The 21630-nt window shown below is 37.6% G+C and overlaps 18 non-coding genes across 18 annotated transcripts; all 18 read right to left on the bottom strand.

Annotated features, from left to right (window-relative positions):
- Positions 1-567: 567 nt before the first annotated feature.
- Positions 568-783, bottom strand: LOC134574256 (small nucleolar RNA U3). Its single transcript, XR_010085421.1, has one exon. It is a non-coding gene; the product is annotated as a small nucleolar RNA U3 (small nucleolar RNA).
- A 658-nt stretch (positions 784-1441) lies between these two features.
- LOC134574134 (small nucleolar RNA U3) lies at positions 1442-1657 on the bottom strand. The gene has a single exon (XR_010085410.1). It is a non-coding gene; the product is annotated as a small nucleolar RNA U3 (small nucleolar RNA).
- Positions 1658-2315: 658 nt separating this feature from the next.
- Positions 2316-2531, bottom strand: LOC134573792 (small nucleolar RNA U3). Its single transcript, XR_010085356.1, has one exon. It is a non-coding gene; the product is annotated as a small nucleolar RNA U3 (small nucleolar RNA).
- Positions 2532-3208: 677 nt separating this feature from the next.
- LOC134579280 (small nucleolar RNA U3) lies at positions 3209-3424 on the bottom strand. The gene has a single exon (XR_010086183.1). It is a non-coding gene; the product is annotated as a small nucleolar RNA U3 (small nucleolar RNA).
- Positions 3425-4083: 659 nt separating this feature from the next.
- LOC134574692 (small nucleolar RNA U3) lies at positions 4084-4299 on the bottom strand. The gene has a single exon (XR_010085487.1). It is a non-coding gene; the product is annotated as a small nucleolar RNA U3 (small nucleolar RNA).
- A 677-nt stretch (positions 4300-4976) lies between these two features.
- LOC134574550 (small nucleolar RNA U3) lies at positions 4977-5192 on the bottom strand. The gene has a single exon (XR_010085457.1). It is a non-coding gene; the product is annotated as a small nucleolar RNA U3 (small nucleolar RNA).
- A 659-nt stretch (positions 5193-5851) lies between these two features.
- On the bottom strand, positions 5852-6067 carry LOC134574686 (small nucleolar RNA U3). Its single transcript, XR_010085486.1, has one exon. It is a non-coding gene; the product is annotated as a small nucleolar RNA U3 (small nucleolar RNA).
- Positions 6068-6744: 677 nt separating this feature from the next.
- Positions 6745-6960, bottom strand: LOC134573781 (small nucleolar RNA U3). The gene has a single exon (XR_010085345.1). It is a non-coding gene; the product is annotated as a small nucleolar RNA U3 (small nucleolar RNA).
- Positions 6961-7637: 677 nt separating this feature from the next.
- LOC134574539 (small nucleolar RNA U3) lies at positions 7638-7853 on the bottom strand. The gene has a single exon (XR_010085455.1). It is a non-coding gene; the product is annotated as a small nucleolar RNA U3 (small nucleolar RNA).
- A 3454-nt stretch (positions 7854-11307) lies between these two features.
- On the bottom strand, positions 11308-11523 carry LOC134574522 (small nucleolar RNA U3). The gene has a single exon (XR_010085452.1). It is a non-coding gene; the product is annotated as a small nucleolar RNA U3 (small nucleolar RNA).
- Positions 11524-12178: 655 nt separating this feature from the next.
- LOC134574698 (small nucleolar RNA U3) lies at positions 12179-12394 on the bottom strand. The gene has a single exon (XR_010085488.1). It is a non-coding gene; the product is annotated as a small nucleolar RNA U3 (small nucleolar RNA).
- Positions 12395-13071: 677 nt separating this feature from the next.
- Positions 13072-13287, bottom strand: LOC134574759 (small nucleolar RNA U3). Its single transcript, XR_010085499.1, has one exon. It is a non-coding gene; the product is annotated as a small nucleolar RNA U3 (small nucleolar RNA).
- A 658-nt stretch (positions 13288-13945) lies between these two features.
- Positions 13946-14161, bottom strand: LOC134579256 (small nucleolar RNA U3). Its single transcript, XR_010086179.1, has one exon. It is a non-coding gene; the product is annotated as a small nucleolar RNA U3 (small nucleolar RNA).
- A 3456-nt stretch (positions 14162-17617) lies between these two features.
- LOC134574761 (small nucleolar RNA U3) lies at positions 17618-17833 on the bottom strand. Its single transcript, XR_010085500.1, has one exon. It is a non-coding gene; the product is annotated as a small nucleolar RNA U3 (small nucleolar RNA).
- Positions 17834-18487: 654 nt separating this feature from the next.
- Positions 18488-18703, bottom strand: LOC134574504 (small nucleolar RNA U3). Its single transcript, XR_010085448.1, has one exon. It is a non-coding gene; the product is annotated as a small nucleolar RNA U3 (small nucleolar RNA).
- Positions 18704-19381: 678 nt separating this feature from the next.
- Positions 19382-19597, bottom strand: LOC134574178 (small nucleolar RNA U3). The gene has a single exon (XR_010085414.1). It is a non-coding gene; the product is annotated as a small nucleolar RNA U3 (small nucleolar RNA).
- A 658-nt stretch (positions 19598-20255) lies between these two features.
- LOC134574680 (small nucleolar RNA U3) lies at positions 20256-20471 on the bottom strand. Its single transcript, XR_010085484.1, has one exon. It is a non-coding gene; the product is annotated as a small nucleolar RNA U3 (small nucleolar RNA).
- A 674-nt stretch (positions 20472-21145) lies between these two features.
- LOC134574770 (small nucleolar RNA U3) lies at positions 21146-21362 on the bottom strand. The gene has a single exon (XR_010085503.1). It is a non-coding gene; the product is annotated as a small nucleolar RNA U3 (small nucleolar RNA).
- Between the last annotated feature and the right edge of the window lie 268 nt (positions 21363-21630).

The following is a 21630-nucleotide window of genomic DNA, read 5'->3' as shown; positions in this document are numbered from 1 at the left end:
ATTGACTTTTTGACCTCAAGAAAATGTGACAAGGAGTTTATGTGGAGTTGGACGATAGAATTTGTGTTTTCTACGGTGCTAGTCTGTACATGTTCACATGTGAAGCCAAGGAATCAGACTCATGCATGTATTTTGATGCTTTAATCTCTGAAAGATTGAGAGGAAGGCAACAGGCTATGGGTAGCACATAAAGAACAATTGTCGTGTATACTTCTAAATTGCACAGAAACACCCAGATACATTATTTTGATCTTCAGAATTATTCTCCAGTGCCAGCATTTTATCCCACAATTGTTCCATGCAAAGGCATTCCAAAGTGTTGGGAGCTATTGCCAAGAGGATATTGACAAGCTGGTTAAAGAGAGCTGGAAATATATTAATGCATGTAAACACCCCACTAGAGATACATGTAGAATATCTGCTGCTTGTAGATACTTCCAGCTAAAACCCACATTGTCGTTCAGCTTTGATATTTTATTAAACAATGAATCTCTCCCACAAGGTCAGACAGAACATGATGTATTTCTTTGGAAGACAACCCTGTTAGTATGACGAATTATAAACAGCACCACTCAGATTAGGTTTTCTCCATCCTAAGTCCCATTTAAGGAACCAAATACATTCATCAAAAGTAACCAGCGACTTCATACAGAAGTTACAGGAACTCATCTCATGCTCAGAAGAAAACCCTGAAGTTCTTCCTTGTGGTTACTGAGTTTAGACACTTTCAAGCACATTCCACCAGTTACAAACTATAGAAATGATCTCTGAAAGTATAGTCTTAAAGTTCATGTTTGCAAGAATATGGCATACTTTAAAATGTTCTCCTTAACATTGCATTGACAATGTAAACCATGCACTGAAAAGCCCTCTTTGGAAATGATTTGTGACATATTGACTTTTCGACCTCAAGAAAATGTGACAAGGAGTTTATGTAGAGTTGGAAGATAGAATTTGTGTTTTCTACGGTGCTAGTCTGCACAGGAATCAGACTCATGCATGTATTTTGATGCTTTAATCTCTGAAAGATTGAGAGGAAGGCAACAGGCTATGGGTAGCACATAAAGAACAATTGTCGTGTATACTTCTAAATTGCACAGAAACACCCAGATACATTATTTTGATCTTCAGAGTTATTCTCCAGTGCCACCATTTTATCCCACAATTGTTCCATGCAAAGGCATTCCAAAGTGTTGGGAGCTATCGCCAAGAGGATATTGACAAGCTGGTTAAAGAGAGCTGGAAATATATTAATGCATGTAAACACCCCACTAGAGATACATGTAGGATATCTGCTGCTTGTAGATAGTTCCAGATAAAACCCACATTGTCGTTCAGCTTTAATATTTTATTAAACAATGAATCTTTCCCACAAGGTCAGACAGAACATGATGTATTTCTTTGGAAGACAACCCTGTTATTATGACGAATTATAAACAGCACCACTCAGATTAGGTTTTCTCCATCCTAAATCCCATTTAAGGAACCAAATACATTCATCAAAAGTAACCAGCGACTTCATACAGAAGTTACAGGAACTCATCTCATGCTCAGAAGAAAACCCTGAAGTTCTTCCTTGTGGTTACTGAGTTTAGACACTTTCAAGCACATTCCACCAGTTACAAACTATAGAAATGATCCCTGAAAGTATAGTCTTAAAGTTCATGTTTGCAAGAATATGGCATACTTTAAAATGTTCTCCTTAACATTGCATTGACAATGTAAACCATGCACTGAAAAGCCCTCTTTGGAAATGATTTGTGACATATTTACTTTTCGACCTCAAGAAAATGTGACAAGGAGTTTATGTGGAGTTGGAAGATAGAATTTGTGTTTTCTACGGTGCTAGTCTGCACAGGAATCAGACTCATGCATGTATTTTGATGCTTTAATCTCTGAAAGATTGAGAGGAAGGCAACAGGCTATGGGTAGCACATAAAGAACAATTGTCGTGTATACTTCTAAATTGCACAGAAACACCCAGATACATTATTTTGATCTTCAGAGTTATTCTCCAGTGCCAGCATTTTATCCCACAATTGTTCCATGCAAAGGCATTCCAAAGTGTTGGGAGCTATCGCCAAGAGGATATTGACAAGCTGGTTAAAGAGAGCTGGAAATATATTAATGCGTGTAAACACCCCACTAGAGATACATGTAGGATATCTGCTGCTTGTAGATAGTTCCAGCTAAAACCCACATTGTCGTTCAGCTTTGATATTTTATTAAACAATGAATCTCTCCCACAAGTTCAGACAGAACATGATGTATTTCTTTGGAAGACAACCCTGTTAGTATGACGAATTATAAACAGCACCACTCAGATTGGGTTTTCTCCATCCTAAGTCCCATATAAGGAACCAAGTACATTCATCAAAAGTAACCAGCGACTTCATACAGAAGTTACAGGAACTCATCTCATGCTCAGAAGAAAACCCTGAAGTTCTTCCTTGTGGTTACTGAGTTTAGACACTTTCAAGCACATTCCACCAGTTACAAACTATAGAAATGATCCCGGAAAGTATAGTCTTAAAGTTCATGTTTGCAAGAATATGGCATACTTTAAAATGTTCTCCTTAACATTGCATTGACAATGTAAACCATGCACTAAAAAGCCCTCTTTGGAAATGATTTGTGACATATTGACTTTTTGACCTCAAGAAAATGTGACAAGGAGTTTATGTGGAGTTGGACGATAGAATTTGTGTTTTCTACGGTGCTAGTCTGTACATGTTCACATGTGAAGCCAAGGAATCAGACTCATGCATGTATTTTGATGCTTTAATCTCTGAAAGATTGAGAGGAAGGCAACAGGCTATGGGTAGCACATAAAGAACAATTGTCGTGTATACTTCTAAATTGCACAGAAACACCCAGATACATTATTTTGATCTTCAGAGTTATTCTCCAGTGCCAGCATTTTATCCCACAATTGTTCCATGCAAAGGCATTCCAAAGTGTTGGGAGCTATCGCCAAGAGGATATTGACAAGCTGGTTAAAGAGAGCTGGAAATGTATTAATGCATGTAAACATCCCACTAGAGATAGATGTAGGATATCTGCTGCTTGTAGATAGTCCCAGCTAAAACCCAAATTGTCGTTCAGCTTTGATATTTTATTAAACAATGAATCTCTCCCAAAAGGTCAGACAGAACATGATGTATTTCTTTGGAAGACAACCCTGTTAGTATGACGAATTATAAACAGCACCACTCAGATTGGGTTTTCTCCATCCTAAGTCCCATTTAAGGAACCAAGTACATTCATCAAAAGTAACCAGCGACTTCATACAGAAGTTACAGGAACTCATCTCATGCTCAGAAGAAAACCCTGAAGTTCTTCCTTGTGGTTACTGAGTTTAGACACTTTCAAGCACATTCCACCAGTTACAAACTATAGAAATGATCCCTGAAAGTATAGTCTTAAAGTTCATGTTTGCAAGAATATGGCATACTTTAAAATGTTCTCCTTAACATTGCATTGACAATGTAAACCATGCACTGAAAAGCCCTCTTTGGAAATGATTTGTGACATATTGACTTTTGCGACCTCAAGAAAATGTGACAAGGAGTTTATGTGGAGTTGGAAGATAGAATTTGTGTTTTCTACGGTGCTAGTCTGCACAGGAATCAGACTCATGCATGTATTTTGATGCTTTAATCTCTGAAAGATTGAGAGGAAGGCAACAGGCTATGGGTAGCACATAAAGAACAATTGTCGTGTATACTTCTAAATTGCACAGAAACACCCAGATACATTATTTTGATCTTCAGAGTTATTCTCCAGTGCCAGCATTTTATCCCACAATTGTTCCATGCAAAGGCATTCCAAAGTGTTGGGAGCTATCGCCAAGAGGATATTGACAAGCTGGTTAAAGAGAGCTGGAAATATATTAATGCATGTAAACACCCCACTAGAGATACATGTAGGATATCTGCCGCTTGTAGATAGTTCCAGCTAAAACCCACATTGTCGTTCAGCTTTGATATTTTATTAAACAATGAATCTCTCCCAAAAGGTCAGACAGAACATGATGTATTTCTTTGGAAGACAACCCTGTTAGTATGACGAATTATAAACAGCACCACTCAGATTGGGTTTTCTCCATCCTAAGTCCCATTTAAGGAACCAAGTACATTCATCAAAAGTACCCAGCGACTTCATACAGAAGTTACAGGAACTCATCTCATGCTCCGAAGAAAAGCCGGAAGTTCTTCCTTGTGGTTACTGAGTTTAAACACTTTCAAGCACATTCCACCAGTTACAAACTATAGAAATGATCCCTGAAAGTATAGTCGTAATCTTCATGTTTGCAAGAATATGGCATACTTTAAAATGTTCTCCTTAACATTGCATTGACAATGTAAACCATGCACTGAAAAGCCCTCGTTGGATATGATTTGTGACATATTGACTTTTCGACCTCAAGAAAATGTGACAAGGAGTTTATGTGGAGTTGGAAGATAGAATTTGTGTTTTCTACGGTGCTAGTCTGTACATGTTCACATGTGAAGCCAAGGAATCAGACTCATGCGTGTATTTTGATGTTTTAATCTCTGAAAGATTGAGAGGAAGGCAACAGGTTATGGGTAGCACATAAAGAACAATTGTCGTGTATACTTCTAAATTGCACAGAAACACCCAGATACATTATTTTGATCTTCAGAATTATTCTCCAGTGCCAGCATTTTATCCCACAATTGTTCCATGCAAAGGCATTCCAAAGTGTTGGGAGCTATTGCCAAGAGGATATTGACAAGCTGGTTAAAGAGAGCTGGAAATATATTAATGCATGTAAACACCCCACTAGAGATACATGTAGGATATCTGCTGCTTGTAGATAGTTCCAGCTAAAACCCACATTGTCGTTCAGCTTTGATATTTTATTAAACAATGAATCTCTCCCAAAAGGTCAGACAGAACATGATGTATTTCTTTGGAAGACAACCCTGTTAGTATGACGAATTATAAACAGCACCACTCAGATTGGGTTTTCTCCATCCTAAGTCCCATTTAAGGAACCAAGTACATTCATCAAAAGTACCCAGCGACTTCATACAGAAGTTACAGGAACTCATATCATGCTCCGAAGAAAACCCTGAAGTTCTTCCTTGTGGTTAATGAGTTTAGACACTTTCAAGCACATTCCACCAGTTACAAACTATAGAAATGATCCCTCTAAGTATAGTCGTAAAGTTCATGTTTGCAAGAATATGGCATACTTTAAAAGGTTCTCCTTAACATTGCATTGACAATGTAAACCATGCACTGAAAAGCCCTCTTTGGAAATGATTTGTGACATATTGACTTTTGCGACCTCAAGAAAATGTGACAAGGAGTTTATGTGGAGTTGGAAGATAGAATTTGTGTTTTCTACGGTGCTAGTCTGCACAGGAATCAGACTCATGCATGTATTTTGATGCTTTAATCTCTGAAAGATTGAGAGGAAGGCAACAGGCTATGGGTAGCACATAAAGAACAATTGTCGTGTATACTTCTAAATTGCACAGAAACACCCAGATACATTATTTTGATCTTCAGAGTTATTCTCCAGTGCCAGCATTTTATCCCACAATTGTTCCATGCAAAGGCATTCCAAAGTGTTGGGAGCTATCGCCAAGAGGATATTGACAAGCTGGTTAAAGAGAGCTGGAAATATATTAATGCATGTAAACACCCCACTAGAGATACATGTAGGATATCTGCCGCTTGTAGATAGTTCCAGCTAAAACACACATTGTCGTTCAGCTTTGATATTTTATTAAACAATGAATCTCTCCCAAAAGGTCAGACAGAACATGATGTATTTCTTTGGAAGACAACCCTGTTAGTATGACGAATTATAAACAGCACCACTCAGATTGGGTTTTCTCCATCCTAAGTCCCATTTAAGGAACCAAGTACATTCATCAAAAGTACCCAGCGACTTCATACAGAAGTTACAGGAACTCATCTCATGCTCCGAAGAAAAGCCGGAAGTTCTTCCTTGTGGTTACTGAGTTTAAACACTTTCAAGCACATTCCACCAGTTACAAACTATAGAAATGATCCCTGAAAGTATAGTCGTAATCTTCATGTTTGCAAGAATATGGCATACTTTAAAATGTTCTCCTTAACATTGCATTGACAATGTAAACCATGCACTGAAAAGCCCTCGTTGGATATGATTTGTGACATATTGACTTTTCGACCTCAAGAAAATGTGACAAGGAGTTTATGTGGAGTTGGAAGATAGAATTTGTGTTTTCTACGGTGCTAGTCTGTACATGTTCACATGTGAAGCCAAGGAATCAGACTCATGCATGTATTTTGATGTTTTAATCTCTGAAAGATTGAGAGGAAGGCAACAGGTTATGGGTAGCACATAAAGAACAATTGTCGTGTATACTTCTAAATTGCACAGAAACACCCAGATACATTATTTTGATCTTCAGAATTATTCTCCAGTGCCAGCATTTTATCCCACAATTGTTCCATGCAAAGGCATTCCAAAGTGTTGGGAGCTATTGCCAAGAGGATATTGACAAGCTGGTTAAAGAGAGCTGGAAATATATTAATGCATGTAAACACCCCACTAGAGATACATGTAGGATATCTGCTGCTTGTAGATAGTTCCAGCTAAAACCCACATTGTCGTTCAGCTTTGATATTTTATTAAACAATGAATCTCTCCCACAAGTTCAGACAGAACATGATGTATTTCTTTGGAAGACAACCCTGTTAGTATGACGAATTATAAACAGCACCACTCAGATTGGGTTTTCTCCATCCTAAGTCCCATATAAGGAACCAAGTACATTCATCAAAAGTAACCAGCGACTTCATACAGAAGTTACAGGAACTCATCTCATGCTCAGAAGAAAACCCTGAAGTTCTTCCTTGTGGTTACTGAGTTTAGACACTTTCAAGCACATTCCACCAGTTACAAACTATAGAAATGATCCCGGAAAGTATAGTCTTAAAGTTCATGTTTGCAAGAATATGGCATACTTTAAAATGTTCTCCTTAACATTGCATTGACAATGTAAACCATGCACTAAAAAGCCCTCTTTGGAAATGATTTGTGACATATTGACTTTTTGACCTCAAGAAAATGTGACAAGGAGTTTATGTGGAGTTGGACGATAGAATTTGTGTTTTCTACGGTGCTAGTCTGTACATGTTCACATGTGAAGCCAAGGAATCAGACTCATGCATGTATTTTGATGCTTTAATCTCTGAAAGATTGAGAGGAAGGCAACAGGCTATGGGTAGCACATAAAGAACAATTGTCGTGTATACTTCTAAATTGCACAGAAACACCCAGATACATTATTTTGATCTTCAGAATTATTCTCCAGTGCCAGCATTTTATCCCACAATTGTTCCATGCAAAGGCATTCCAAAGTGTTGGGAGCTATTGCCAAGAGGATATTGACAAGCTGGTTAAAGAGAGCTGGAAATATATTAATGCATGTAAACACCCCACTAGAGATACATGTAGGATATCTGCTGCTTGTAGATAGTTCCAGCTAAAACCCACATTGTGGTTCAGCTTTGATATTTTATTAAACAATGAATCTCTCCCACAAGGTCAGACAGAACATGATGTATTTCTTTGGAAGACATCCCTGTTAGTATGACGAATTATAAACAGCACCACTCAGATTGGGTTTTCTCCATCCTAAGTCCCATTTAAGGAACCAAGCACATTCATCAAAAGTAACCAACGACTTCATACAGAAGTTACAGTAACTCATCTCATGCTCAGAAGAAAACCCTGAAGTTCTTCTTTGTGGTTACTGAGTTTAGACACTTTTAAGCACATTCCACCAGTTACAAACGATAGAAATGATCCCTGAAAGTATAGTCTTAAAGTTCATGTTTGCAAGAATATGGCATACTTTAAAATGTTCTCCTTAACATTGCATTGACAATGTAAACCATGCACTGAAAAGCCCTCTTTGGAAATGATTTGTGACATATTGACTTTTCGACCTCAAGAAAATGTGACAAGGAGTTTATGTGGAGTTGGAAGATAGAATTTGTGTTTTCTACGGTGCTAGTCATAGAAACATAGAAACATAGAAACATAGAATGTGACGGTATATAAGAACCATTCGGCCCATCTACTCTGCCCAGTTTTCTAAATACTTTCATTAATCCCTAGGCTTATCTTATAGTTAGGATAGCCTTATGCCTATCCCACGCATGCTTAAACTCCTTTACTGTGTTAACCTCTACCACTTCAGCTGGAAGGCTATTCCATGCATCCACTACCCTCTCCGTAAAGTAATACTTCCTGATATTATTTTTAAACCTTTGTCCCTTTAATTTAAGACTATGTCCTCTTGTTGTGGTAGTTTTTCTTCTTTTAAATATAGTCTCCTCCTTTACTGTGTTGATTCCCTTTATGTATTTAAATGTTTCTATCATATCCCCCCTGTCTCGTCTTTCCTTCAAGCTATACATGTTAAGATCCTTTAACCTTTCCTGGTAAGTTTTATCCTGCAATCCATGAACCAGTTTAGTAGCCCTTCTTTGAACTCTCTCCAAGGTATCAATATCCTTTTGAATATAGGGTCTCCAGTACTGTGTACAGTACTCCAAGTGAGGTCTCACCAGTGTTCTGTACAATGGCATGAGCACTTCCCTCTTTCTACTGCTAATACCTCTCCCTATACAACCAAACATTCTGCCAGCATTTCCTGCTGCTCTATTACATTGTCTGCCTACCTTTAAGTCATCAGAAATAATCACCCCTAAATCCCTTTCCTCAGATGTTGAGGTTAGGACTCTATCAAATATTCTGTACTCTGCCCTTGGGTTTTTACGTCCAAGATGCATTATCTTGCACTTATCCACATTAAATGTCAGTTGCCACAACTCTGACCATTTTTCTAGTTTACCTAAATCATTTTCCATTTGGCTTATCCCTCCTGGAACATCAACCCTGTTACATATCTTAGTATCATCCACAAAAAGACACACCTTACCATCAAGACCTTCTGCAATATCACTAATAAAAATATTAAAGAGAATGGGTCCAAGTACAGATCCCTGAGGTACCCCACTGGTGACAAGCCCAAGCTTTGACTATACTCCATTGACTACAACCCTCTGTTGCCTGTCACTCAGCCACTGCCTTACCAATTCAACAATATTGGAATCCAAACTCAAAGATTGTAGTTTATTGATAAGCCTTCTATGTGCAACAGTGTCAAAAGCCTTACTGAAATCTAGGTAAGCAATGTCTACTGCACCACCCTGATCTATAATTTTAGTTACCCAATCAAAAAAATCAATAAGATTAGTTTGGCATGATCTCTTTCTGAAGTAAACCCATGTTGTCTCTGATCTTGAAATCCATGTGTTTTTAGATGTTCAACAATCCTATCCTTTAACATGGTTTCCATCACTTTCCCCACTACTGAAGTAAGGCTTACTGGCCTATAGTTGCCCGACTCCTCCCTATTACCTTTCTTGTGAATGGGCACAACATTCGCTAACTTCCAATCTTCTGGGACTACTCCTGTTATCAATGATTGGTTAAATAAATATGTTAATGGTTTTGCTAGTACACCACTAAGCTCTTTTAATAGCTTTGGGTGTATTCCATCAGGTCCCATTGACTTATTTGTCTTTACTTTTGACAGTTGAAATAGAACCTCTTCCTCTGTAAACTCACGTGTAATAAATGACTCATTTATCCTTTTTCTTAACTGAGGTCCCTTTCCTTCATTTTAATCTGTAAATACCGAACAAAAATATTCATTGAGGCAGTCAGCTAGACCTTTATCCTCATCTACATACCTTCCTTCTTTTGTTTTTAATCTGACTAATCCTTGTTTTACTTTTCTTTTCTCATTTATGTATCTAAAAAAAGTTTTGTCCCCCTTTTTTACTGACTGTGCTATTTTCTCTTCTGTGTGTGATTTGGAAGCTCTTATAACTTGTTTAGCCTCTTTCTGCCTAATCTTATAGGTCATTCTGTCTTCCTCACTCTGGTTTTTTTTATAATTACTAAATGCTAACTTTTTGTTTTTTACTATTTTGGCCACATCTGTGGAGTACCACAGTGGTTTCTTGAATTTTTTGCTTTTACTGACAAGCCTAATGCAATTTTCTGTTGCCTTCAGTAGTGCAACTTTTAAATAATCCCATTTCTTTTGGACTCCATTTAAATTGCTCCAGTCTGATAATGACTCCTTTACACATATTCTAATTTTAGAAAAGTCTGTTTTTCTAAAGTCTAAAACTTTTGTTTTTGTGTGGTGTGACTCAGTCACTGTTCTTATATTAAACCACACTGACTGATGATCACTGGATCCTAAACTTTCACCTACAGTAATATCTGATACCAAATCTCCATTTGTTAACACTAAATCTAGTATGGCCTCTTTACGAGTTGGCTCCTCAACGACTTGTTTTAGAGACAATCCCAGTAGGGAGTTTAGAATATGTGTGCTCCTGGCACAAGTAGCTATTTTTGTTTTCCAATTCACATCAGGAAGATTAAAGTCACCCATGATGATAACTTCCCCCTTCATTGTCATTTTAGCTATTTCTTCAACTAGTAGATTATCTAACTCTTCAATTTGTCCTGGGGGCCTATAAATCACACCTACACGAGTTACTGTGTGATTACCAAATTCTAACGTAACCCAAACGGACTCTATGTTCGCCTCACTAACCTATATTAGGCTAGATTTTATGCTATCCTTTACATACAGGGCCACCCCTCCCCCTTTCTTGCCTTCCCTGTCTTTTCTATATAAAGAGTACCCTGGTATTGCTATGTCCCAGTCATTTTTCTCATTATACCATGTCTCAGTAACAGCGACTAAATCTACACTGTTCACATGTGAAGCCAAGGAATCAGACTCATGCATGTATTTTGATGCTTTAATCTCTGAAAGATTGAGAGGAAGGCAACAGGCTATGGGTAGCACATAAAGAACAATTGTCGTGTATACTTCTAAATTGCACAGAACCACCCAGATACATTATTTTGATCTTCAGAGTTATTCTCCAGTGCCAGCATTTTATCCCACAATTGTTCATGCAAAGGCATTCCAAAGTGTTGGGAGCTATTGCCAAGAGGATATTGAGCTGGTTAAAGAGAGCTGGAAATATATTAATGCATGTAAACACCCCACTAGAGATACATGTAGGATATCTGCTGCTTGTAGATAGTTCCAGCTAAAACCCACATTGTCGTTCAGCTTTGATATTTTATTAAACAATGAATCTCTCACACAAGGTCAGACAGAACATGATGTATTTCTTTGGAAGTCAACCCTGTTAGTATGACGAATTATAAACAGCACCACTCAGATTGGGTTTCCTCCATCCTAAATCCCATTTAAGGAACCAAGTACATTCATCAAAAGTAACCAGCGACTTCATACAGAAGTTACAGGAACTCATCTCATGCTCAGAAGAAAACCCTGAAGTTCTTCCTTGTGGTTACTGAGTTTAGACACTTTCAAGCACATTCCACCAGTTACAAACTATAGAAACAATCCCTGAAAGTATAATCTTAAAGTTCATGTTTGCAAGAATATGGCATACTTTAAAATGTTCTCCTTAACATTGCATTGACAATGTAAACCATGCACTGAAAAGCCCTCTTTGGAAATGATTTGTGACATATTGACTTTTCGACCTCAAGAAAATGTGACAAGGAGTTTATGTGGAGTTGGAAGATAGAATTTGTGTTTTCTACGGTGCTAGTCTGCACAGGAATCAGACTCATGCATGTATTTTGATGCTTTAATCTCTGAAAGATTGAGAGGAAGGCAACAGGCTATGGGTAGCACATCAAGAACAATTGTCGTGTATACTTCTAAATTGCACAGAAACACCCAGATACATTATTTTGATCTTCAGAGTTATTCTCCAGTGCCAGCATTTTATCTCACAATTGTTCCATGCAAAGGCATTCCAAAGTGTTGGGAGCTATTGCCAAGAGGATATTGAGCTGGTTAAAGAGAGCTGGAAATATATTAATGCATGTAAACACCCCACTAGAGATACATGTAGGATATCTGCTGCTTGTAGATGGTTCCAGCTAAAACCCACATTGTCGTTCAGCTTTGATATTTTATTAAACAATGAATCTCTCCCAAAAGGTCAGACAGAACGTGATGAATTTCTTTGGAAGACAACCCTGTTAGTATGACAAATTATAAACAGCACCACTCAGATTGGGTTTTCTCCATCCTAAGTCCCATTTAAGGAACCAAGTACATTCATCAAAAGTAACCAGCGACTTCATACAGGAGTTACAGGAACTCATCTCATGCTCAGAAGAAAACCCTGAAGTTCTTCCTTGTGGTTACTGAGTTTAGACACTTTCAAGCACATTCCACCAGTTACAAACTATAGAAATGATCGCTGAAAATATAGTCTTAAAGTTAATGTTTTCAAGAATATGGCATACTTTAAAATGTTCTCCTTAACATTGCATTGACAATGTAAACCATGCACTGAAAAGCCCTCTTTGGAAATGATTTGTGACATATTGACTTTTCGACCTCAAGAAAATGTGACAAGGAGTTTATGTGGAGTTGGAAGATAGAATTTGTGTTTTCTACGGTGCTAGTCTGTACATGTTCACATGTGAAGCCAAGGAATCAGACTCATGCATGTATTTTGATGTTTTAATCTCTGAAAGATTGAGAGGAAGGCAACAGGTTATGGGTAGCACATAAAGAACAATTGTCGTGTATACTTCTAAATTGCACAGAAACACCCAGATACATTATTTTGATCTTCAGAATTATTCTCCAGTGCCAGCATTTTATCCCACAATTGTTCCATGCAAAGGCATTCCAAAGTGTTGGGAGCTATTGCCAAGAGGATATTGACAAGCTGGTTAAAGAGAGCTGGAAATATATTAATGCATGTAAACACCCCACTAGAGATACATGTAGGATATCTGCTGCTTGTAGATAGTTCCAGCTAAAACCCACATTGTCGTTCAGCTTTGATATTTTATTAAACAATGAATCTCTCACACAAGGTCAGACAGAACATGATGTATTTCTTTGGAAGTCAACCCTGTTAGTATGACGAATTATAAACAGCACCACTCAGATTGGGTTTCCTCCATCCTAAATCCCATTTAAAGAACCAAGTACATTCATCAAAAGTAACCAGCGACTTCATACAGAAGTTACAGGAACTCATCTCATGCTCAGAAGAAAACCCTGAAGTTCTTCCTTTTGGTTACTGAGTTTAGACACTTTCAAGCACATTCCACCAGTTACAAACTATAGAAACAATCCCTGAAAGTATAATCTTAAAGTTCATGTTTGCAAGAATATGGCATACTTTAAAATGTTCTCCTTAACATTGCATTGACAATGTAAACCATGCACTGAAAAGCCCTCTTTGGAAATGATTTGTGACATATTGACTTTTCGACCTCAAGAAAATGTGACAAGGAGTTTATGTGGAGTTGGAAGATAGAATTTGTGTTTTCTACGGTGCTAGTCTGCACAGGAATCAGACTCATGCATGTATTTTGATGCTTTAATCTCTGAAAGATTGAGAGGAAGGCAACAGGCTATGGGTAGCACATAAAGAACAATTGTCGTGTATACTTCTAAATTGCACAGAAACACCCAGATACATTATTTTGATCTTCAGAATTATTCTCCAGTGCCAGCATTTTATCCCACAATTGTTCCATGCAAAGGCATTCCAAAATGTTGGGAGCTATTGCCAAGAGGATATTGACAAGCTGGTTAAAGAGAGCTGGAAATATATTAATGCATGTAAACACCCCACTAGAGATACATGTAGGATATCTGCTGCTTGTAGATAGTCCCAGCTAAAAGCCACATTGTCGTTCAGCTTTGATATTTTATTAAACAATGAATCTCTCCCACAAAGTCAGACAGAACATGATGTATTTCTTTGGAAGACAACCCTGTTAGTATGACGAATTATAAACAGCACCACTCAGATTGGGTTTTCTCCATCCTAAGTCCCATTTAAGGAACCAAGTACATTCATCAAAAGTAACCAGCGACTTCATACAGAAGTTACAGGAACTCATCTCATGCTCAGAAGAAAACCCTGAAGTTCTTCCTTGTGGTTATTGAGTTTAGACACTTTCAAGCACATTCCACCAGTTACAAACTATAGAAATGATCCCTGAAAGTATAGTCTTAAAGTTCATGTTTTCAGGAATATGGCATACTTTAAAATGTTCTCCTTAACATTGCATTGACAATGTAAACCATGCACTGAAAAGCCCTCTTTGGAAATGATTTGTGACATATTGACTTTTCGACCTCAAGAAAATGTGACAAGGAGTTTATGTGGAGTTGGAAGATAGAATTTGTGTTTTCTACGGTGCTAGTCATAGAAACATAGAAACATAGAAACATAGAATGTGACGGTAGATAAGAACCATTCGGCCCATCTACTCTGCCCAGTTTTCTAAATACTTTCATTAATCCCTAGGCTTATCTTATAGTTAGGATAGCCTTATGCCTATCCCACGCATGCTTAAACTCCTTTACTGTGTTAACCTCTACCACTTCAGCTGGAAGGCTATTCCATGCATCCACTACCCTCTCCGTAAAGTAATACTTCCTGATATTATTTTTAAACCTTTGTCCCTTTAATTTAAGACTATGTCCTCTTGTTGTGGTAGTTTTTCTTCTTTTAAATATAGTCTCCTCCTTTACTGTGTTGATTCCCTTTATGTATTTAAATGTTTCTATCATATCCCCCCTGTCTCGTCTTTCCTTCAAGCTATACATGTTAAGATCCTTTAACCTTTCCTGGTAAGTTTTATCCTGCAATCCATGAACCAGTTTAGTAGCCCTTCTTTGAACTCTCTCCAAGGTATCAATATCCTTTTGAATATAGGGTCTCCAGTACTGTGTACAGTACTCCAAGTGAGGTCTCACCAGTGTTCTGTACAATGGCATGAGCACTTCCCTCTTTCTACTGCTAATACCTCTCCCTATACAACCAAACATTCTGCCAGCATTTCCTGCTGCTCTATTACATTGTCTGCCTACCTTTAAGTCATCAGAAATAATCACCCCTAAATCCCTTTCCTCAGATGTTGAGGTTAGGACTCTATCAAATATTCTGTACTCTGCCCTTGGGTTTTTACGTCCAAGATGCATTATCTTGCACTTATCCACATTAAATGTCAGTTGCCACAACTCTGACCATTTTTCTAGTTTACCTAAATCATTTTCCATTTGGCTTATCCCTCCTGGAACATCAACCCTGTTACATATCTTAGTATCATCCGCAAAAAGACACACCTTACCATCAAGACCTTCTGCAATATCACTAATAAAAATATTAAAGAGAATGGGTCCAAGTACAGATCCCTGAGGTACCCCACTGGTGACAAGCCCAAGCTTTGACTATACTCCATTGACTACAACCCTCTGTTGCCTGTCACTCAGCCACTGCCTTACCAATTCAACAATATTGGAATCCAAACTCAAAGATTGTAGTTTATTGATAAGCCTTCTATGTGCAACAGTGTCAAAAGCCTTACTGAAATCTAGGTAAGCAATGTCTACTGCACCACCCTGATCTATAATTTTAGTTACCCAATCAAAAAAATCAATAAGATTAGTTTGGCATGATCTCTTTCTGAAGTAAACCCATGTTGTCTCTGATCTTGAAATCCATGTGTTTTTAGATGTTCAACAATCCTATCCTTTAACATGGTTTCCATCACTTTCCCCACTACTGAAGTAAGGCTTACTGGCCTATAGTTGCCCGACTCCTCCCTATTACCTTTCTTGTGAATGGGCACAACATTCGCTAACTTCCAATCTTCTGGGACTACTCCTGTTATCAATGATTGGTTAAATAAATATGTTAATGGTTTTGCTAGTACACCACTAAGCTCTTTTAATAGCTTTGGGTGTATTCCATCAGGTCCCATTGACTTATTTGTCTTTACTTTTGACAGTTGAAATAGAACCTCTTCCTCTGTAAACTCACGTGTAATAAATGACTCATTTATCCTTTTTTCTTAACTGAGGTCCCTTTCCTTCATTTTAATCTGTAAATACCGAACAAAAATATTCATTGAGGCAGTCAGCTAGACCTTTATCCTCATCTACATACCTTCCTTCTTTTGTTTTTAATCTGACTAATCCTTGTTTTACTTTTCTTTTCTCATTTATGTATCTAAAAAAAGTTTTGTCCCCCTTTTTTACTGACTGTGCTATTTTCTCTTCTGTGTGTGATTTGGAAGCTCTTATAACTTGTTTAGCCTCTTTCTGCCTAATCTTATAGGTCATTCTGTCTTCCTCACTCTGGTTTTTTTTATAATTACTAAATGCTAACTTTTTGTTTTTTACTATTTTGGCCACATCTGTGGAGTACCACAGTGGTTTCTTGAATTTTTTGCTTTTACTGACAAGCCGAATGCAATTTTCTGTTGCCTTCAGTAGTGCAACTTTTAAATAATCCCATTTCTTTTGGACTCCATTTAAATTGCTCCAGTCTGATAATGACTCCTTTACACATATTCTAATTTTAGAAAAGTCTGTTTTTCTAAAGTCTAAAACTTTTGTTTTTGTGTGGTGTGACTCAGTCACTGTTCTTATATTAAACCACACTGACTGATGATCACTGGATCCTAAACTTTCACCTACAGTAATATCTGATACCAAATCTCCATTTGTTAACACTAAATCTAGTATGGCCTCTTTACGAGTTGGCTCCTCAACGACTTGTTTTAGAGACAATCCCAGTAGGGAGTTTAGAATATGTGTGCTCCTGGCACAAGTAGCTATTTTTGTTTTCCAATTCACATCAGGAAGATTAAAGTCACCCATGATGATAACTTCCCCCTTCATTGTCATTTTAGCTATTTCTTCAACTAGTAGATTATCTAACTCTTCAATTTGTCCTGGGGGCCTATAAATCACACCTACACGAGTTACTGTGTGATTACCAAATTCTAACGTAACCCAAACGGACTCTATGTTCACCTCACTAACCTATATTAGGCTAGATTTTATGCTATCCTTTACATACAGGGCCACCCCTCCCCCTTTCTTGCCTTCCCTGTCTTTTCTATATAAAGAGTACCCTGGTATTGCTATGTCCCAGTCATTTTTCTCATTATACCATGTCTCAGTAACAGCGACTAAATCTACACTGTTCACATGTGAAGCCAAGGAATCAGACTCATGCATGTATTTTGATGCTTTAATCTCTGAAAGATTGAGAGGAAGGCAACAGGCTATGGGTAGCACATAAAGAACAATTGTCGTGTATACTTCTAAATTGCACAGAAACACCCAGATACATTATTTTGATCTTCAGAGTTATTCTCCAGTGCCAGCATTTTATCCTACAATTGTTCCATGCAAAGGCATTTCAAAGTGTTGGGAGCTATTGCCAAGAGGATATTGAGCTGGTTAAAGAGAGCTGTAAATATATTAATGCATGTAAACACCCCACTAGAGATACATGTAGGATATCTGCTGCTTGTAGATAGTTCCAGCTAAAACCCAAATTGTTGTTCAGCTTTGATATTTTATTAAACAATGAATCTCTCCCAAAAGGTCAGACAGAACATGATGTATTTCTTTGGAAGACAACCCTGTTAGTATGACGAATTATAAACAGCACCACTCAGATTGGGTTTTCTCCATCCTAAGTCCCATTTAAGGAACCAACTACATTCATCAAATGTAACCAGCGACTTCATACAGAAGTTACAGGAACTCATCTGATGCTCAGAAGAAATCCTTGAAGTTCTTCCTTGTGGTTACTGAGTTTAGACACTTTCAAGCACATTCCACCAGTTACAAACTATAGAAATGATCCCTGAAAGTATAGTCTTAAAGTGCATGTTTGCAAGAATATGGCATACTTTAAAATGTTCTCCTTAACATTGCATTGACAATTTAAACCATGCACTGAAAAGCCCTCTTTGGAAATGATTTGTGACATATTGACTTTTTGACCTCAAGAAATGTGACAAGGAGTTTATGTGGAGTTGGAAGATAGAATTTGTGTTTTCTACGGTGCTAGTCTGCACAGGAATCAGACTCATGCATGTATTTTAAAGCTTTAATCTCTGAAAGATTGAGAGGAAGGCAACAGGCTATGGGTAGCACATAAAGAACAATTGTCGTGTATACTTCTAAATTGCACAGAAACACCCAGATACATTATTTTGATCTTCAGAGTTATTCTCCAGTGCCAGCATTTTATCCCACAATTGTTCCATGCAAAGGCATTTCAAAGTGTTGGGAGCTATTGCCAAGAGGATATTGAGCTGGTTAAAGAGAGCTGTAAATATATTAATGCATGTAAACACCCCACTAGAGATACATGTAGGATATCTGCTGCTTGTAGATAGTTCCAGATAAAACCCACATTGTCGTTCAGCTTTAATATTTTATTAAACAATGAATCTTTCCCACAAGGTCAGACAGAACATGATGTATTTCTTTGGAAGCCAACCCTGTTAGTATGACGAATTATAAACAGCACCACTCAGATTGGTTTTTCTCCATCCTAAGTCCCATTTAAGGAACCAAGTACATTCATCAAAAGTAACCAACGACTTCATACAGAAGTTACAGGAACTCATCTCATGCTCAGAAGAAAACCCTGAAGTTCTTCCTTGTGGTTACTGAGTTTAGACACTTTCAAGCACATTCCACCAGTTACAAACTATAGAAATGATCCCTGAAAGTATAGTCTTAAAGTTCATGTTTGCAAGAATATGGCATACTTTAAAATGTTCTCCTTAACATTGCATTGACAATGTAAACCATGCACTTAAAAGCCCTCTTTGGAAATGATTTGTGACATATTGACTTTTCGACCTCAAGAAAATGTGACAAGGAGTTTATGTGGAGTTGGAAGATAGAATTTGTGTTTTCTACGGTGCTAGTCTGTACATGCTCACATGTGAAGCCAAGGAATCAGACTCATGCATGTATTTTGATGATTTAATCTCTGAAAGATTGAGAGGAAGGCAACAGGCTATTGGTAGCACATAAAGAACAATTGTTGTGTATACTTCTAAATTGCACAGAAACACCCAGATACATTATTTTGATCTTCAGAATTATTCTCCAGTGCCAGCATTTTATCCCACAATTGTTCCATGCAAAGGCATTTCAAAGTGTTGGGAGCTATTGCCAAGAGGATATTGACAAGCTGGTTAAAGAGAGCTGTAAATATATTAATGCATGTAAACACCCCACTAGAGATACATGTAGGATATCTGCTGCTTGTAGATAGTTCCAGATAAAACCCACATTGTCGTTCAGCTTTAATATTTTATTAAACAATGAATCTTTCCAACAAGGTCAGACAGAACACATATGTATTTCATTGGAAGACAACCCTGTTAGTATGACGAATTATAAACAGCACCACTCAGATTAGGTTTTCTCCATCCTAAGTCCCATTTAAGGAACCAAGTACATTCATCAAAAGTAACCAGCGACTTCATAAAGAAGTTACAGGAACTCATCTCATGCTCAGAAGAAAACCCTGAAGTTCTTTCTTGTGGTTACTGAGTTTAGACACTTTCAAGCACATTCCACCAGTTACAAACTATAGAAATGATCCCTGAAAGTATAGTCTTAAAGTTCATGTTTGCAAGAATATGGCATACTTTAAAATGTTCTCCTTAACATTGCATTGACAATGTAAACCATGCACTGAAAAGCCCTCTTTGGAAATGATTTGTGACATATTGACTTTTCGACCTCAAGAAAATGTGACAAGGAGTTTATGTGGAGTTGGAAGATAGAATTTGTGTTTTCTACGGTGCTAGTCTGCACAGGAATCAGACTCATGCATGTATTTTGATGCTTTAATCTCTGAAAGATTGAGAGGAAGGCAACAGGCTATGGGTAGCACATAAAGAACAATTGTCGTGTATAATTCTAAATTGCACAGAAACACCCAGATACATTATTTTGATCTTCAGAGTTATTCTCCAGTGCCAGCATTTTATCCCACAATTGTTCCATGCAAAGGCATTCCAAAGTGTTGGGAGCTATCGCCAAGAGGATATTGACAAGCTGGTTAAAGAGAGCTGGAAATGTATTAATGCATGTAAACACCCCACTAGAGATACATGTAGGATATCTGCTGCTTGTAGATAGTTCCAGCTAAAACCCAAATTGTCGTTCAGCTTTGATATTTTATTAAACAATGAATCTCTCCCAAAAGGTCAGACAGAACATGATGTATTTCTTTGGAAGACAACCCTGTTAGTATGACAAATTATAAACAGCACCACTCTGATTGGGTTTTCTCCATCCTAAGTCCCATTTAAGGAACCAAGTACATTCATCAAAAGTAACCAGCGACTTCATACAGAAGTTACAGGAACTCCTCTCATGCTCAGAAGAAAACCTTGACATTCTTCCTTGTAGTTACTGAGTTTAGACACTTTCAAGCACATTCCACCAGTTACAAACTATAGAAATGATCCCTGAAAGTATAGTCTTAAAGTTCATGTTTGCAAGAATATGGCATACTTTAAAATGTTCTCCTTAACATTGCATTGACAATGTAAACCATGCACTGAAAAGCCCTCTTTGGAAATGATTTGTGACATATTGACTTTTTGACCTCAAGAAAATGTGACAAGGAGTTTATGTGGAGTTGGAAGATAGAATTTGTGTTTTCTACGGTGCTAGTCTGTACATGTTCACATGTGAAGCCAAGGAATCAGACTCATGCATGTATTTTGATGCTTTAATCTCTGAAAGATTGAGAGGAAGGCTACAGGCTATGGGTAGCACATAAAGAACAATTGTCGTGTATACTTCTAAATTGCACAGAAACACCCAGATACATTATTTTGATCTTCAGAGTTATTCTCCAGTGCCAGCATTTTATCCCACAATTGTTCCATGCAAAGGCATTTCAAAGTGTTGGGAGCTATTGCCAAGAGGATATTGAGCTGGTTAAAGAGAGCTGTAAATATATTAATGCATGTAAACACCCCACTAGAGATACATGTAGGATATCTGCTGCTTGTAGATAGTTCCAGATAAAACCCACATTGTCGTTCAGCTTTAATATTTTATTAAACAATGAATCTTTCCCACAAGGTCAGACAGAACATGATGTATTTCTTTGGAAGACAACCCTGTTAGTATGACGAATAATAAACAGCACCACTCAGATTGGGTTTTCTCCATCCTAAGTCCCATTTAAGGAACCAAGTACATTCATCAAAAGTAACCAGCGACTTCATACAGAAGTTACAGGAACTCATCTCATGCTCAGAAGAAAACCCTGAAGTTCTTCCTTTTTTGTTACTGGGTTTAAACACTTTCAAGCACATTCCACCAGTTACAAACTATAGAAATAATCCCTGAAAGTATAGTCTTAAAGTTCATGTTTGCAAGAATATGACATACTTTAAAATGTTCTCCTTAACATTGCATTGACAATGTAAACCATGCACTGAAAAGCCCTCTTTGGAAATGATTTGTGACATATTGACTTTTCGACCTCAAGAAAATGTGACAAGGAGTTTATGTGGAGTTGGAAGATAGAATTTGTGTTTTCTACGGTGCTAGTCTGCACAGGAATCAGACTCATGCATGTATTTTGATGCTTTAATCTCTGAAAGATTGAGAGGAAGGCAACAGGCTA

The sequence above is a fragment of the Pelobates fuscus genome, chromosome 1, assembly GCF_036172605.1.
Source record: "Pelobates fuscus isolate aPelFus1 chromosome 1, aPelFus1.pri, whole genome shotgun sequence".
NCBI lineage: Eukaryota > Metazoa > Chordata > Amphibia > Anura > Pelobatidae > Pelobates > Pelobates fuscus.
The sequence above is the reverse complement of the archived record's forward strand: the minus strand, read 5'-3'. Positions and strand labels throughout refer to the sequence as shown.